General features: G+C 36.2%; 2 long non-coding RNA genes across 4 annotated transcripts in view; both read left to right on the plus strand.

Annotated features, from left to right (window-relative positions):
• Positions 1-12,446, plus strand: part of LOC120307464 — a 60,188-nt gene extending 47,742 nt beyond the window's left edge. For all 3 annotated transcript variants that reach the window (XR_005556550.1, XR_005556552.1, XR_005556551.1), the window contains 3 exons: positions 1,810-1,865; positions 4,095-4,225; positions 9,363-12,446. This is a non-coding gene — a long non-coding RNA (uncharacterized LOC120307464). The remainder of the gene's footprint in view (positions 1-1,809; positions 1,866-4,094; positions 4,226-9,362) is intronic.
• Positions 12,447-12,554: 108 nt separating this feature from the next.
• LOC120307465 lies at positions 12,555-19,151 on the plus strand. Its single transcript, XR_005556553.1, has 2 exons — positions 12,555-12,603; positions 17,550-19,151. It is a non-coding gene; the product is annotated as an uncharacterized LOC120307465 (long non-coding RNA).
• Positions 19,152-19,374: the final 223 nt, after the last annotated feature.

Raw genomic sequence — 19,374 nt, forward strand, 5'->3', positions numbered from 1 at the left:
AATTTTTAAAGTTTTTACAAAAACAACCCTGCCCGACCCACCCCAACCCTCCCACTCCCTCCCCCAACCTTCCCAGAGCTGAATATAGGCTTAAGTAAAATTTCTTAAAGTCTTAAAAAATATATAAACCATAAATAAGTCTAAATACATTACTTAAACAATTTATAAAATAATTAACAATAATATATGTGTAAAAAAAGCATAAATATTAGAAATAAAAAATGCTTAGAAAGAAAAAGAATAAAAAAAGAAGAAGAAGAAAGGAAAAAAATATAAGAAAGTAAAATAAAAATAAAAAAGAAAAAGAAGAAGAAAAAAATACAATCTATAAGATATTAAAATTTATATATAAGTTATTGAAAAACTAAATAATATTTTTTATATCCAACTTATGTTGTATAAAATCTATCCATTTTTCCCATACCGCAAAATACTTCTCTTGAGATTGATCCTTTAAAAAAGCCGAAATCTTTGCCATTTCCGCCAAGTAAGAAACTTTAAAAAACCACTTTTGCAAAGTAGGCAAAGATTCCTTCTTCCAACATTGTCCTACTAACAACCTTGTGGCTGTGATTAAATTTAACATCAATATAACCTCCTTAGTATCACAATCGGTAACAATACCTAACAAAAACAATTGTGGGGTAAATTTTACCCTCCTTCTAAAAATTCTTTGAATATTCCACCATATCTTAATCCAAAAGGCTTTTATATTTTTACACGACCACCAAATATGATAATAAGTAGCATCCAAACAACCACATCTCCAACATTTGGGCTGTAAGTCAGGATACATACGAGACATTTTTTGTGGATCAAGGTGCCATCTGTAAAACATTTTATAAAAATTCTCCCTTAGGTTCTGGGCTTGTGTAAATTTAACATTCCTCACCCAAATAATTTCCCAAGTATCTAGTAGAACTGGTTCACCAAAATTTTGTGCCCATTTGATCATACATTCTTTAATTAATTCTGCCTCTGAGTCCAATTCTACTAGCACCCCCTAAATTCTCTTAATATGAGTTCGTCTTTGATCTTTTACTTGTTTAAAAAAAATTTCATCTTCTCTAAGCACACCCACATTACGATCTAACTTCCATCTATCCACTATTTGTCTATACTGAAACCATGAATATATAATACTTTCTTGTGCTAGATCTTCCAAAGATTTTAACTGCCAATTTTTACCATCCCATCTAAGTAATTGTGCGTAAGAAACACTATCCATCTTGACTCCTCTCCTTATCCCCTCTATCGCGTGCCAGGGTATAGCCCATAATGGAATTTTAAAATCACTTCTATAATATTTCCTCCAAACCCGAAGTAAAGAAATCCTTATAATATGAGATTTAAAAACCCTGTCAACTTTTTTATTAAAAATTAAGTAGGCATGCCATCCAAAAAGTAAATCCCAACCCTCCAAGAGGAGTATTTCTGCATTTGTTAAATTAACCCAATCATTAATTAATGTTAAAACCACAGCATCATAATACAATTTCAAATTCAGTACCTTGAGTCCACCTCTCTCACGAATATCTTGTATTATTTTAAGCTTTACTCTTGGTTTTTTCCCTGCCCAGATAAATTTATTGATACCTTTCTGCCATTCATTTAAATTAACCTCATTCTTTAAGATAGGTATCAAAATTATTACAGAATCTCCAAAGGTGTTTTTCTGTTCCTTACTGGGGGGGGAAAGCTGAACTTGTTCAAAAACTAGAAGAAATCAGACTAATTAAGAATGATTAGTAGTCCCTAGAGATGCTTTTGATAGATTTCACACAACTTATTTCTTTTAAAATTCCACAGATGCATCTGTGCCAGCCTTACATCCCAAGACAGCATTTGCAGTTGGTGTAAAACAGGTGAGGTTCAAAACATTTGCAATATTTTTACTGTATAATCTTTAGTAAGGATATCAATATAAATATATATTTGTAGCTCAAGCTTTGGGATTCTTGGTGCTCTCTGAGCTTGGTTGTTTTCACAGACATTTTATTACCCAAATAGATAACATCATCAGTATAGGAGGGAACAGGTTTGCTTTCCGTTTATATGGGATGGAGTGGGAGTGTTCTTAGTAGCTCCTTGGTTAGGCTGTTGTTTACTGTTTGATTGTTTGTCTGAATTGGTAATTTCCTGATTGGAATATTGTTTATGATTTGGCCTGGTATTTATTTATTATTTATTTATTTATGAGACTTATATACCGCTTTAAGTGCAAGCACTTACTGGTGTACACCAGTAAGCAATGCATATATATATATTTACATTGCCCCCAACAATCTGGGTCCTCATTTTACCTACCTCGGAAGGATGGAAGGCTGAGTCAACCTTGAGCCGGTGAGATTTGAACTGCTGACCTGCTGAACACAGTGGCCTGCTAAAGTGGCCTGCAGTACTGCACTCTAACTGCTGTGCCACCTTATCTTGGTGGTAATTTCTATTTATCATGTTCTTCTAGCTAGCATAATATCTGAATGGTTAATGAAAAGTCTGCAAGAAAACAGCTAAGCTCAGTTAGTAAAAATATTATTGTGAAAAGAAGCAACATTGTTGAATATTCATGGGTGAGGCAGGGATCAACAATGTTGCATTCTACAGATCCATAAGGATATCCTTTTCTGAAAACCAAAGTATATTTTCTTTCCAGAACCTGTTTCCAGAACCTGACATCATTAAGAGATTTCATTGGCATTTATAGTTTGTATCCCCTTTTAGGTTCACTGAGTAACAACAGTGGGTTGTAATTACTCTACTTACAATTCAAGAATTCTCTTGAAATGTGCAAATTGAAGTTTTGTGTAGAAATGACACAAAAATGTAGGCTTATAAGTAGCCATTGTAGTTCTTGTTGATACTGTTGTTTGACAGAATGAAAGTCTATCAGATAGATAAGTACAGTGATGTCAGAGAGGGCCTACTGCTATTAGAAGAGTCCCATTTATCTCTTTTGCAGAGATTCACATTTGCAGTAGCTATGGCCATTGACTGCATGTGAGCAATCTGTTCCTCATTACTTCTGACAGCAGGTTACTAAGCTGACCTCCCTTATCTGCTAAAAACTCCCAGTAATAGAGTTCCACAGTTTCCAAGAGGCATGAGTGACATGTGTATTGAAATCTGTTAGCCCTGCATACTTTTCAGATGTTGTCCATGAACCTTTGCTTCCTCAACAGTTGCATTGTGTCTGTTTTCAGTTTTTTTTCCTTCTTGCTCAAAGACCAGGCAGATTTGGAAGGTTAAAAAACAATAGATATCTCATGTATAACAACTCAGAACTACAACTAAATTTTTGTCCCTTGCTGGCTTCCGCAAGTTAAACATAGAACTGGAATAGGAGTTCTTGCCCCTTTTTGAACTGATTGTAGCAGCCATGTGTCATTATTCATGAGCATTTTCAGCAGAAGGCTAAAGCACAAACTCTTACATTCTGTTGAAAACTTTTTGTGAAGTGAGCATTTATTAATCTATAATTGAATAAGATGACACCATGGGAAATTCAGCATGTAAAAGGGCTACAGAAATTCACTACAAAGCTGAGGAAGGTAGGTTGAGTGTTTTGAAGAGGAATATCTATGGAATAAAGTTATGTGAACTAGGTGTCATGTTTCAAACTTTTGGAACATGGAGGAAGGCCAGGGGCTCCCAGCCAGTGGTCTTTATTTCATCTAGTTTATCAGGATTAGCATAAAAAAATATTTAAGTCGAAAGCAATATGCATTCCATTAGTAAATTTGATGGGTGCAATTTATTTCTAGCTTAAATTTTCTAAGTATTACTGCATCATATTAATGAGATGGTAGGAAGTGCAGCTTTTCTAATAATATTGACTCTTGTTCTTTCTCATAAATTTTCCACCTTTCAGTCCTACTCTACTTCTGGCAATATATGTATCTGCATCACTTATAAGTTTGGACTTTTATTTGGAGAGAAAAGAATTTAAGTGGTGCGTGAAAAAAGCACAGTACTGTGGTTCAATGTTTCCATGATTAATAGACCTGAATATGCTATATTATGACACAGAGATCTTTCATGGGTAAAAGATTTGGACAATTGAAATTACACTGTTATATCTACCTATATAATTGTAGTGGTATGTGCTAATGATCATGGGAGATAAGAGGAAAAGCTGCAGACTGGACAATGTCATGTAAATGATTTCTCAGACTACAGAAGGAGAGGATGTATGAGAAGCCCTCCCTAATTTTCCAGAAAACAAAAGGTAAGACAGGCAGAAATATTTTCAATCTTGCCAGATTTTGTTAATGTATCTTTACAGCAAAGATACATTAGTACTCATGGTTGAGCCTCTTATGTGGACTGTTTCTAAAGTTATTCCAAAGATGCTTTTTCACAAGGCAATGGAAGGATTTATATTCCATTCCCCAGCATCCAGTCTTGGATGAGAAGTGAAAGATCTTCAAAGAAAAACAAGAAAGCCCAGTTGCCCCATGAAAAAGCACCTTTGGGATAACTATGACTTAGATGATTAAGAATCTCCATAGACACTGCTAACAACAACAATCCCCCAAGTGGCCTTAAGAGCTCTGAGGGAGAATGCTAATGACCAGATGACTGCAAAAAATATGAGCCTTCCAACTCAGCCCCCACCATTCTGCCAGAACTAATTCTTCCAAAATCCTGACCATCCTGCCAGAAGTAATGAAGATGCTTTGATGAGAAGCGAAATGTCTTCCTCAAGGAAAAAATAGTCCAGTTGCCTTTTGAAAAAGCACCTTTAAGCTAACAACAACAGTCCCACTAAGAAGTCAAATCCATAGGAAAGAGACTAGAAAGATTGGCTATAGCAACAAAACTTATATGAGTCTTATTGTGGTGCATCAACTCTCCTTTCTTATGCTCCATTGAATTAGGGAGGCATCTCCTGAGCCACTCACAAACATTATCTCATTGTTCTGGACTTGGGAAAAAATGTTTTAGCCCCTTTTGCCTAGTCAATGGTGCTTTCAAATTTCTGTCAAGGTCATCTTGCGTATTTTATCATAGTAGCCAGACAATGAAAGATTGTATTTTGCTGTCTTTTTTCACTGTAATTGTATTCTTTGATTAAGACAGCTGGGTGGGAAGCAAGGATTTTATTTCTAAAAGCGAATATGGGAATTTTGTTGAAAGATCATTGAGGAACATGTAAATGCTGCTGATACGATGGAATGTTTGCCTGCCTGCATTTAAATGCATTCTTTTAAAAGAACTGGCTGTCTGATACGCCTTCATATTGAAGGATTTGACGTGAATTGGCAAGTCAGAATAAATTGGGTTGTCAATTGTTAGAATACAAATGAAGTCATTTTTATGTCCATTTATGTGCATAAGAGACTGAGAGCAACATGGAGAAACTAATAAGCCGGAGAACATGGAGGGAAAGCACAAATTCTAGTTTTGAGGACAGCAGGAAAAAAACTGAAGATGAATAAACATTAAACAGGGAAAAAGAGTGGGAGAGAAAGAAAGAAAGAAAATGAATGAGGTTTTACATAGCAAGCTAGGCTTCCATTATGTAGAATGAGGTGATTGCCTCAGGGAGCAAATTCTAAGGGCAATAGGGCCATCTTTGTGAAGTGTTCAGTTCTTGCCCTCCTTGAAAATATAAAGATAGGTATCCCACTTAAACTGTCAATTGCTAGCTGAAACAGGAATGATTTTAATCTTTTTCCCTGCAAGGCTTTCTTTGTCTTCTCAGCAAAAATAGAACAGACCAATTCCCTCAGCTGGCAGGCTCTTAGACCCAGTAGGGAAAAGATGGGTCCAGGCATGATATAGAAGCATTGAAAGCACTGTGTGTAAAAAATTTACACTCTGTGTTGTGCATATGCCTGTGAAGGAAATCCAACATAACTGTGAAGAAGTATAAACCTCTGCTTATTAACTGCAGTGACCAAAAACCCCCCAAAAACAAAACCTAGGAATCAAACTTGTGTTCTGCTATCACAGCGGTTCTCAACCTATGGGTCGTGACCCCATTTGGGGTCGATTGACCATTTCACGGGGGTCGCCAAGCAAGGCTGTCCACCATTTTTTTCCCTTTTCCGGCGGGTGCCTTACCTCCCTTGGGCTGGGCCAGCTGATGGCCTAGCCGGTGGTCGGCCTGCTCCGTCTCTGCCGCTTGCCAGCTACACATCGGCCGGTGCAGGGGGCAGCACCATGCATGCGCGGCGGTCCCGGGCAGGGAAAGTCCTCAACTTACGATCGGTTGGGTAGTCCTCAACTTATGACCGGTTTAGTCCTCGACTTACGACCGGTTGGGGGTCGTGACATTAAAAAGGTTGAGAACAACTGTGCTATCAGAATGCAACCTACTTGTGTGTTGGTACTGGACACAAGTTGATAAAATATGGAGTTTGACTTGTGATATCATAATATCACTTTATACAGCGTTGGCTGTCTAACAGGTAGAGATGATGTTTGGACTCATCATTCTCAAACCCAGGGGTCCCCAACTCCTGGTCCATGGACCAGTACCAGGCTGCGGCATGCTAGCAACCGGGGTGCACAAACAAGCAAAGCCCCATCCACGGGATGCAGGCAGCACACAAAACATAGTCCATGGAAAAACTTTTCTCCACGGAACCTGTCCCTGGTGCCCAAAAGATTGGGGACCTCTGCTCAAACCAATGAAGAATATTTTTGGGGCAAGTAATCCATTAATGTAAAAAAAGATCTCCATAAGGTGGTAGTTAAAAATAGTACTGTTTAAGGAAATATGTTTATTTTGCCAGACCTTTTTATTATACAATACTTCTATTTTTTACAGTCTCACATTGTTATATTATATCTATACAATCCAAGCAGACTGAACAGAACTGGTGCTGTTATTTACATACAATATGTCAGCACCCAACCAAATATGAGCTTCCTATGCAGAGGCATGCTGACGCTATATCTGATAGCAAAATCACATAACTTTTTGAAAGACAAGAATCCTCTCCTTCTCCCTTTCCCTGGAACTATAAAGGGCAGATCTATTTTTGATAACATTACAATGACAAGGAACTCTGTGAAGATCTGAGGAACCGAGGGCTCATATTTCCCCTTCCTGCTTTTTCTAATGTTATGGTTCTGGTAGTTGAACATCATTATTCAAAGCATATTTTTGTTTTGTTCCAGAGAAACAACAATGAAACAATCCTTATGGGTGATTTAATTGGGTCTCCAATATCACTAGAGAAATCCTCCTTCCTGTTTAATTCATGAAAAGTGGACAAATGGATATCAGTGGGGTTTCTTTGGGGGGGGGGGAGAAGGGAGGCATCCTCATAGATATACATTTCTAACATAGTTGGGGATGTATCAGTATCTTACAGCATTAAAGATTCATATTACAACTCTAAGAAACAATAATGATAAGATAAGAATACAAGTAGCTTGTTTTGAACAAAGTGTCATTGATTTCTTGTGAAGACTCTAATTAAGGTAAAACAGATTTATGTAATGCAAAGCAGGTATGTAAATAGCAGAAGAACACATACAGTTAGCTGTACATAATAAAAATACTAAAATAATAAAAGGTGTTCCATTATTTTGATAACCAACATATTTGGTATTATTTTAAGAGCTAAATCAGAAAATAGAAATCCTGATGCTTTCTCTCTCTCCCCCCCCCATTGGGAAAAGGAAGAATAATGGAAATCCATACACAAACTGCAGATTCCACTGAAAAGTCTTTTGAATAGTGGATTGGAAATACCGTATCTGATATGCAACTATTCTTCCAGCCCCAATTACATCATTTGCTAGGTATTAGCCTTGGCTCATATCATTTGAATATGCTCATAAAAATTAATGAGCATAAGTGTCATCATGCTTGCTTTCTGGACCTCAGAGTGGAGAACAACCTTGGCTGAAGTGTATTGGATTGCACCTGTAATATACTCAATAACTCTAAAAATCATAAACATCATTATAATAGCAAATAACAACAAGCTGCATAAGTGGACTGTTAAATTGTACCAACTACAATGTTTACAACAAAAAAGATAAATTTGAACATGTCACCTTGAACTGGAGTCAGAATTGAACAATTCTTTTCAGATTATAATGCTGTGAGTCTACTTTTTCCAAAATGATGCAGTAGCATCAATAATAGTTTGAAAATCATTTTTCCATGCTGGAAAACTTTCCCTGTGGCCTCCGCATAATGAAAATTGAGCTTCAATCTATTGTTTACTATCTACAGTATAATATAATAAGATTCATGCACTGGTTCATCACAACCAATAATGAGTCCAGTGATGAGGTACAGAGGGTGTCAGTGCTAAAATCAAGTCTAAACACATGAGTTCCATCCCAAAGTGTCTGAAGCATTCTGTGAATAAAATTGTTCATGCCTGCCCTTGTTTTAATACCACTTATTAGGACGGTTTCTAGAGGCACAAATGGGAGATATTGCAACATAATGACAAACTATGCAATCTTCTGTGGCACTCAAAATGCAGTTTTTAGCCCCATAACTAGCTTTTACACCAAGGTCCTTCTGGAAGTTAAGTACCTAAATTAACTCAGCTTATATGCACACATACATGTATACCCACACTCACTGTGTAACAAGAAAAGATAGCAAAAGACTGGGCACTTTTTTTTTTTTTTTGCTTATTGGATAAACTCTTCTGACCATTTTATTTATAGTTTCATATGGCATAATATGAAAAAATTCCATACAAAGTGATTAAACAGTTCTCTGGGTGATTCTATAGAAACTGTCCTAATAAGTGGTATTAAAACAAGGGCAGGCATGAACAATTTTATTCACAGAATGCCTTGCAAATTCATCATAGCAAGCCTCTAAAGGCCCTAATGTTTTTTTCAGCCACATTGAGAGACCTACCAATTGAGAAATATGATCTAAGAGCACTATTAAGATGAAATTGCATGTTAGGAAGAAGATGGTTCTATCATAACTCAGTGGCAAGTCTATAGGACAGTTTTATATACCAAAGGATGCAAGTTTAGTCTCCAGAGTAAGTTGGAGAATGCTGTACTCTGAAATTCTGCCACCATCAATTAGTGTAGGCAATATTAAACTACTAGATTTACTAATGATCAGACTTGGTATAAGATGATATCTTGTACTTGGAAAATAATGATCCTATGTCAACTTCTCCTCCTGTGTAATGTTATATAACTTCCCCATATCTCATTATTTTAGTATTTCACTGCTTTACATTATGACAATCAACTATGAAGTATGAAAGCACAGCATCACACCATCAGAACAAACAATGTGACATGTTAAAAAAGAGAAGCTTTAGAAAAGGAGATTCTTATTATTGGACTGTTTCACACTTTTTATAAGTATACAAAAAGTATTTCTTATAATATGTTGTTCTGCTTTCAAATTTCAGGTTCAGCTGTATATAATCCATAGGAATCAGCATAGATCACCAAAACGCTAAGTATCTTTATGTACATGAATATGCTTTTTATTCCAAAGGATCTTCTCATAGAGAAATGAAGCACACTCAGAAAATGTATGCATTGTTATCTCTCTATTATGAGTTGTAATCATCATTCAAAGTTGCTAGAGATGGAGAATTATCAACTTGAAAATAACCTTGCACTTCCAGTCAATGGAGAAAAAGTAGCTTAGAAAAGCATTAGTGCCTGAACAATTGAAGCAATTATGTTTTGCACATAGGCAGGCAAAATGCAAGGAGAACCAAGCATTCACATTACAGAAGTGATAAACTGATACTCAATTGACGGGCTGATTGATTAAGTGCCATCAAGCTGGTGTCAATTCTGTAACCATGTAGAGACTTTTCTCCATGATGATCTAGTATATAAGCTGGCACATTACTCTGAAATGCTATTACCTAAAGGTAGAAGAGATTTGGAGAGGAAATCATTCAGTAAACATATTGTAAAAGAGTCTAAGAAAACAATGGGTTTGTCAGTCAATCAAATCAGAAAAAGTAGTAGTACTTTATTATAGTCATTGACCAGCTCAAGAAACAGAAGGAAAAAAAATTGTGAGACAGCAAATAAAAACCACAGAAAAAAACAAATAATTATAATTGGAGTTGTCAAAGTAGAGAAGTTTTGCAAATAGTAAAATAAAGCGAGCCATGTTAAGAGAAATAAAATCACAATAACTGGATAACAACTACAAATAAAATGGATCTAGGTGACCTGAAATCTGACTACATGAGGTATTATTAGCTGCAGCTGGATATCTTAATGAGAGCAACATAACAAAACATTGGTTAATTTTTCAAGAACATCTTTGTTCAATGATAGTTTGCTCTGCTCAACTCTGTCGGGAGCATTATATATTGCCAAGATTAAGGTTCTTCTGAATTTGGGAATTGCTATTTGAATTAGATATCTAGCTGGCTTGAGAAAAAAATAAAAGATCAGCTGTCTATGTCAAGCCCATGGGGGGAAATGTAAATTTAACCAGTAAGGAAAGATGCATATCCAAATATGTGTTTCAAATTTTTGATCATAGTGTAAGTCCATGTTTAAAAAAACATACTGGGAAGAAAGTATGTTATTTAAGAATTTAGACTACACCATCTTTAAAGGTCCCATTTGAGCTCCAAATAAAAATTGTATCTGCATACTAGTTAAAAATACATCTCATTCTTCCATACAACAAAATGGTCAGAAGTACATAGCTATTTCTTTCTTTCAGGGAAGATTTATTCTTCACAACAGACCATTGCACTTCCCTATGAAGCACAACTGTCTTCTTTGATATCATTTTTCAGATATGTAGCCTCATTATATCATACAATCATTTGCTGCAAATCATCTGGATTTACACTTTCATAATTTTAATGACATCATCCTACTGAGTACACATGCATTCACATCCCTAAACAACATCCTGCTGTTACAAATATTCCCCATACATTTATCCATAACTTCTGAGGTGACATCAGACAAATTTGTCTTATTCCCTGCATTCCTTTACTTCAGTTTCATCTCAAACAATTTCATCATTTTTTTCCTTTTAATTCCAAACTCTCTGTGGGAGGTTCTTTTTAACCTTGCTCATCCATATCCAAAACATTAAAACAAAATTCTATCAAAATCACTCAACATTTCCTAGTCATTTTTTAATATTAGCTGTACTTTGTTCTTTGAAACTATATTTTTTCTATATATGCATTATAAGTATTTTCCCCTCATTCTTTTTACAGCAATCTCTTTTTTTCTCATTCAGTTATGATTTCAACATTCTCTCTTTTTCATGCTTTCTAGCATTACTCCACACACAGAAGCCTCTTTGCTGACAGTAATAATCCAGATTTTTGCATTCCAGATTTAGTAGCCCTAAGACAGGGGTGTCAAACTTGCTGCGTCACTTGATGTGCCGCAACATATCATGACTTTTTTCCCCTTGCTGGAGCTGGGGTGGACGCAGCTTCTAGGTGACGCATCCGGCCTACGGGCCAGCAGTTTGACACCTCTTCCCTAAGTAATGTCTCAATAAAATCTGTGCAATAGTCATGTTTTTGCTGACATCCTGGGAAATGTAGTTTCATCTGTTTCTTAATAATGCCCCTACAGTAGTTCTGAATGTTTCTACTTGTACAAAACCTATCATTTCCATGTGAAAATGGTCATTTTTGTGCTCACACTAGTTGGAAATCCCAATTTCTACCCACAATTGAGCTCCTTGCAGCTGATAAGTAACAATGGCTATATTCTGTGCTGTTGGGGAGATAATTACAGATATTCTTTTAAGCATTGGCCTCAAAAGGTAGGATTTGTGTCACCTGGAAATAGCTGCTCTTCCTGACAGGTAAGTTGTTCATGGAGCCAATTTAGACCTAAAGAAGCAACAAAAATAAACTGCAGAATAAGGCAGGCTTTTTAAGAGTATTCTTTTTCCCTGGAATCTTGTTTTAATGATGCAAAATCTATATTCCTGTAATAACATATTATATCTCTGTTTACTACCTACTTCATTACCCACTTTTATGTCTACACTGTATTGTTTATATAGCCAAGCAACCTAGAAAGTTTGTGCATTCAAGACTTTAACAAATATGGTGGCATTGTTAGTTTTCTCCATAGTACAAATGCATAACTTTATATAGGAATTAATTGATTAAAAGCAATTTTAATACAGTCTTTATTTACTTAAAACCAATTATCACAGAATGGATAATATCATGTAGATCAAGGTAAGTGAGATCCAAAAGAAAGAAGGATACTTATACATGTTTGTGTCAATGCATCTCCTGGAAATACTCAACTCAAGGCCAAAAAATAAAATAAATCTGGGCAGGAATTTCTTTAGAAATTCAATGTAGAGAAATATACAATGGGAGCTACTCCTTACCTACAGGCAGTAGGTAAGGGATTCTGTAAGGACCCACCCCACTTTGCATCTTAAGAAGACAGAACTCTTGGAATAATTCTTCCAATAGGAATCCTTTATTAAGAGAAAATGGTTGCAGGCGTTCTAAACAGGACTTGGGGTCCAAGCTTTCCCATTTGAGGTTTTAAGGGGTTCCCCAGTAGTCCCACCCAATCACCCCCCTCTTCCAGTGACAGTTTCAGGCATCACAATCCCACCCCCTTTTCCTTTCTGCCGGCTGGATGGAGACTTCAGAGAAAAATACATGAAAGGTAAATAGCCTCCTTTGTTATGATAAGGCCTTTTGGTGCTATCCACATTCAATCCCTTTGAAGTTGTACCGAAAGAAGTGAGGGCCATAAAGCCCCTTTGTTCACCCCCTTCCCTTTCTTGTATGACAGAATCCAGAGAGGGCAGAAATGGGGTTTTCTATAATTGATAACTGGAGATGAAGTATAATTGGATTCTGACAGATTCAATAAGAAGGGAATTAGAGAATCATGCCAGCTTGTCCAATATTAGAACAAATAAATAAGATTTCTTTTTACCATCAGAACCTTACTATCAGAATAACTTCCTAGCCCTAAGCCTACTTATAGAATTCAGAATCCATTGTTGGCAGCATCTGTCTACCTTGGGGCTAGCTAGATGCTTGGTGTTAGATCCATTCCAACTCTATTAGTCTATGTTTTGTGCTGATTTTGAAAAGTTAAGTAGGATTGAATCAGGTTAGTATTTGAAGCAGAGACTACCTAAAAAGCCAGGCATGTAAACTAAACAGGGAAGTTTGAAAGGAGATAAATAGAAATCACTTCCATACTGTTGCCAAAAAAACATTATGGACATGTTTGTCATGTTTTTAACACAAATAAGAGTATCTTTTTCCTTCTAATCAAAGTTTTATTATACACATTGGTGCATTTGTGCTTATGTGTGTGTTTGTAACAGCTATACTATTAGATATTTGACACTATCTGATTTTAAGGCTACAATAAACTTATTTACTTATTTATTAAATGCATCCCATCTCACTATCGAAAATGACTCTGCATGGTTTACAATACCAGGGCTTTTCAAACTTTTTACAGATTGTAGCACTTTTAGGATATGGCAGTATTCAAGTACCATCAGTCGCCTAGATGGTATTTGAATACCATCTAGGTATTCCTTGACCAAAAAAGGAAAAAAGTGATAAAGTACAGGTAGTCCTCGAATACAACATTTTGATTAGTGACTGTTACAGTGGCACTGAAAAAAGTGACTTATGACCATTTTTCACACTTATACCATTGCAGCATTCCCAGGGTCACGTGATTTACATTTGAATGCTTAGCAACTGATTCATATTTATGATGGTCGCAATGTTTCAGGCTCACGTGATCCCCTTTTGCAACTTTCTGACAAGCAATGTCAATGGGGAAACCAGATTCACTTAATCACCCTGTTACTAATTTAACAACTTGCAGTGATTCAGTTAACAAATGTGGCAAGAAAAGTCGTAAAATGGGACAAAACTCATTTAACAAATTTCTCACTTAGCAACATAAATTTTGGGCTCAATTGGGGTCGTAGGTTGAGGACTATTTGTACACCCACTTACCATGTTTTTAATGGGAAACTTGTGCCTGTTTCTCTGACATTAATCTTTGCATTGTTCTATCCTCTTCTCTCCCTCTGCTTGTCTCAAAGAAGCCTCTCATCCGTTTCTCTTTCTCCATCCCCTTCTTTTTCTCCCGTTGTCTTTTTTTTCTCTACCTTTCCCACCAAAACGTCTTCCTTTTATATTCTCTCCTTTCTCCCTCCTCCTTCTTCTTTTCTCTTTGGTGCAACTTTAGCTGACTCCTCTCCCCCAGACTCATCTCTGTCCCCTTCTCTTTCTCTGTCATCCTTTTTATCTTTCCCGTCAAAACCTCCTCCTTTTATATCCTCTCCTCTTTCCCCTCCTCCTTTTCTCTTTGGTGCAATTCCAGCTGATTCCTCTCCCCCAGGCTACAAGCTGCTCTCAGAAGTGCCAATCAGCTGGAGCCCATACCAATCTTAGGCACTCAGCAGAGCCCTGGCAACACTGCAGTTCTAGATGACTCTCCCACAGGCCTGTGAGGTTCTGCCGCTGCTTTAGCTCATTCCCCCCCCCCCCCCGCTAAACTTTTACATTTCTTTTTACAGTTTTTTTTATAGTGCTTTTCAACCCGTTATAAGCATACCACCTGCCAGGTGCCAAAGTACCACCAGTGGGTTGAAAAGCACTATACAATACAATAAAATTGTCAGGCATAAGGAACAAGAACAACACTAGGAGTAGGCCAAAATAGTTTCTTTATTGTTATTCCTTTATTTCCAAGAATCCACACAAACTAACTGCATTGTCTTGGGAATAGGCAGATAAAGGTTTCAAGAGTCTCACCCCTATTGCTCTGTTGCATAGGGGCCATGGCAGAAAAGGCTCTTCTCTTAGATCACATCAGCTATAGGTTGATCAATTGCTTTTTTAATCTGCTTTGTGACTTTATAAAGTAACTCAAAGTGACAGACATTCATAATACTCTTTCCTCCACCTATTTTCCCCACAACAACAAATTTGGGTTGGGCTAAGAGGGATTGATTGGCCCAAAGTCACCCAGCAGGCATACTCAGTTCAGAGAGTTTAGGTGAGAGAAAGGGTGGATTTGGGGGTGATTATTATTTTTTCTTTCTTCAAAACTGTTACTGTGTGATACCAACAAAGCCAGATGTGATTCTAATATATGCTAAACAAGGAACACAATAATAACTTTATCTTTTAGACAAAAAAATGGTTGATGGGGAATAGCAATCAATATCATTGGAAGATATGAATATGGGCTTCTTCTGATCTTCATTAACAGGACACCTCTGCAGCTATGAGAATCTGGGCAGTTTCGCCATATTTTTCAAAAAGGACAAAACTGTTCAGACAGTATTAGACATTATTGCACTGAAAGAAGCACAAAGAGGGAAAATGAAAGTAGCTACATGAAGGAAAGAAAGTATCTCAGCCTCTACTAGATGGAGCAACTTTTAAGATTTTTTTAAGACCAAATGATTGTGTGATTGGCCAATAATGTTGGACCACTGAATTAGGTTTGGGTAGTCCTTACGCCAGAAAGACAGCCAAGAAGTCAAGTTTTATTTTTCCTAAAGAAATTATGTTGAAAAAGAACTACTCCCTGTTTATAAATATTTTCCCATCTTTATAACTGAGATGGGAAATATAACTCATCTCAAAATATGCTCCACACAATGGATGACAAAGAAGAAAATATATTTCTACTCTACCATACCATCCCATTTTGTGATCCTGCAACTGCTTTGGTGTCAAATCCAAAACTTGATTCTGGTTCATATATTTTAAAACAGTAAAATCTCTTTTTTTTTCCTTGCCTTTTTATGTCTATAAGTATAAGAGAGAAAAAGAAAGGAGAGGGAATGGAAGGAAGAGGGGCGGGGAAGAGAGGATTTGTTTTTTGCATCTTCTCCCTTATCTGTGTCAGTACATATATAGGTTACTTTCATATGCCTAAGAATTAAAAAAAAAAGCACATTCTGATTAGTGATCAAAAATACATTCTTGCAGCTACCTATCTGGGAGTTAAGCCAACTGAACTCAATAAGATTTAATAGGACTGCACTGACACTGTGACAGCAAACTCATGTCTATTGAGCAGTTGTAAATCCCATTGTGTTCAGCTGAGCTGATTCCCAGGTAGGGACATTCATAATTGCAGGAATGCTTTGTAATACTTGGCGATAATCACTGTAAAATGGCACACATTAACTTTCAGATCATAAATGCCTCTCTTCTGTCTTCTCTGACACAGTTGCAATAATTATAGAGGAAGGGTTTAAATAATTTAGTCCTTATGTGTGGTTTGCCTTTACCAATTCTTAACACTTAAAAATCCTTAGTATTATTGCTTTGGAATTTATTCCATTGATTATAGTTTCAGTAGATTGATCTCTCTGTGTCTATCATGAAGATAATTGATCACCAATATATTATAATTTTTCATAGTAAAAACCTGTTATGCTGTAGCACTGATTGAAAGAATAATTCTGACTAAATGAGTTGGTGAGAAAAACATTTAAACAATGCAGATTAATCTCCACCAATTTTGCTGGTGTAAATCTTATGCAGTAGCACTCTGCATTCTTGGCAATCAAATAAAATAAACTATTTTTTTTAGTTAAAATGTACTGAGATAATTTTAGCTGTGGCATGGTAACTAAGAACAATGGAAGGATTATTATTAGATAAGCATAGCCCTAAGGAATTAGAGATGTGAAATGCAATATAGAAAAGGTTATAAGGGTGAAAAAAAAATCAGACAATTCATCTTTTAAGATTTTAAAATGCAGCAGAGACAATCAAACCTGTTACCATATCATTTCTTTTAATGCAAGAATAAATCTGTAGTTTTTATTTATACTGTTCATTCTCTGGAGGCACTAATGGGATTCCCTTTAAAATTCAAGTTAATGAGAAAATAATGGAGAATTGTAGATATAAGCATTTTTCCCCACTGTCGGTGTCATCAACTTTTTAATACAGCCAGAGGGCTCTCTGAAAATATGTCTCAGAATTATTTTGTGTACTAGGCAAACCTTTAACAATTCCCCCCTCCCCCAAGGTTTCAGATTCCAGCCTGGAGAAAACTGAAGGAATCCCACCTTGCTATCTAAACACATTTCTAAATCAGTATGTCTTCCATAAAATTAGTTTTAGCTCTAAAAAACCCCCCCAACAATAAATACTGTAATTTATAGAAATCTGTCTTAGCAACGCTGTGTCAATGAGAAACTACATATGGCCAGGAACTAAATTCTGTATATTGATTGCTGAATATGGCAAATGAATAAAGGCCTGATAAAGAAGAATATTTGTAGCTCCGGGTTGAAATGAGGGGTCCTTGGTACTCTCTGAACTATGCTGATTCCATGTGGTTGTAATGATACGTTAGTAGTTTCTGAGATGTTTTTGATGCAGAAGCCACCAACAGATTATTATAATCAGGTGGAATCAGCATGGCACACAAACCAACTAAAATGCTCCAAAGCATCCTTAATAAACCTAAGGATCCAGCAGTCCCAGAAGGAAAAACTGGAGTCATCTACAACTTACAGTGTAAAGCAGTGGTAGGATTCAGCCAGTTCGCATCACTTCAGCAGAACCGATAGCTATTTTTTTTTTTTTTTTGCCCAGGCCCAGAATGGACTTCCAGAAGCAGCATCCACACAGAGAACCAGTTGTTCACATATTTGAATCCCACCACTGGTGTAAAGACTGCAATAGCCACTACGTAGGATAAACAGGCAGAAGACAAGCAGAATGCATCCAAGTACAGCAATGAGCAGACAGAAGATATGATAAAAACATTTTAATTTCACATCATATAGACAGACTTAACCATAGTTTTAACTGGGTAACTGTGACCATCCTAGACTAAACCAAGAGAATTTCTGGAAGCTTGGTATTCTAAGAAATTGGCCATCAATAGCCACATAGACATCTACATATTGTGCAAAAGAGATAAACAAGAAGCCAAAAAGGAACAAAAAGATCAAAACACTTCCCCACCAGCAATAAACACCCAGATGAATGTAGATTAACACCAAGATTAACATCAGACCAACAATCAAGATGTAAGTGATACCCCAATCAAAGAAATTCCAAACAAGCTAACAGTAAACAGCTCAAATAAAGAAGCTCCAGGACCATTCCCACCAATACTGAATGGGCAACTCACTAGCATATAAATTGAGATCAATCCCCGTTCTTTAGCACTGTTGAAGTTATCTAATTTGGGTAATTAAATGTCTGCAAGAAGACAACAAAACTAAGAGACCACCAAGCATCCTTCATGGATAAAGGCTTTTAGTAATTGATGGCAAAAACAAATCAAGCAAACAAGCAAATAAATAAATAAATATACAAACTAATTATATTTAGTTATTTGTTATATATTATATAATATATACAATATTGTTGACCATATATTATTATTTTCATTATTTTTTTTTATTTTATATTGTATTTTTATGCTGCCTGGAGCCTTTTGTTGAAATAGGTGGCTACAGGAATCAAGTTAATAAGCAAATGAATAAACTAATTATATGTTATTGTATGGAGTGATGCAATATATTTTGAGCACTGCATAGTATATACAATATATATTATATAATATACACACACACTATATGTCTCTCTGTGTGTAGTATGTATTGCATACATATACAGTACTCAAATTATACTGCAACACATGCTACAAGTTTGAATTAATTTGATGATCTCTCTATGTCTAATATCCAATGAGCTTACCATCATTATAGGATAGCACAGGGAACACTCTGCATTACTCTATTGTTTTACTGAATGTAATGTTAATGTTAGGTTAAGCAAAGGAGAAATCAGTAGATTAGGAGCAACAAGGATATTTACTCGGAGTATTGTGGACTTTAAAAAAGTTAAGCTTTGAAGAAGGATGGCCTGGTCATTTGGTCTCAGAATTGTCTACAGCTTCAATCACTGAAGGCTTGCAGTGAACTAAGCTGCCTGAAAGAGGTTGGGGATAGGTTAGCAGTACAATTAGCTGCCATTGTTTGATAATTATATCCCTTGTAATTGGAATCTTGTGGATGTTTAATTGCATTATATGGCAGACTTAAGCTGCATTGCATGGTTTCTTGGGGGAAAGTTCATTCATTGTTTGTGCATTTATACTTCTTGAATTTGTTCATTTCTGTTTATGTCTTTTTTATTGAGTCCATGCTTTGTTTAACCTTACTAAACTTTATACTGATCAGAGTCGGTGCTTACAATATTTGGTAAATCACCAGGACTGTTTGGATATAGTTGAAGTGCTTAAAAGTTTCCAATCATTTCTATTGATTTTTAAAAACTCAAGAAATTAATATGGCAGCATTTACAGTGTTGTAGTAGTACATGATAATGCTCGCCTTGCATATAGGGCAGTACTGATTTGAAACCCAACAAATTTTGGTGGGGAGGGAGATTCAGTTTTCTGTAC

This window comes from Crotalus tigris, unplaced genomic scaffold, assembly GCF_016545835.1.
Source record: "Crotalus tigris isolate CLP2741 ecotype Arizona unplaced genomic scaffold, ASM1654583v1 scf7180000017783.2778290, whole genome shotgun sequence".
Classification (NCBI taxonomy): domain Eukaryota; kingdom Metazoa; phylum Chordata; class Lepidosauria; order Squamata; family Viperidae; genus Crotalus; species Crotalus tigris.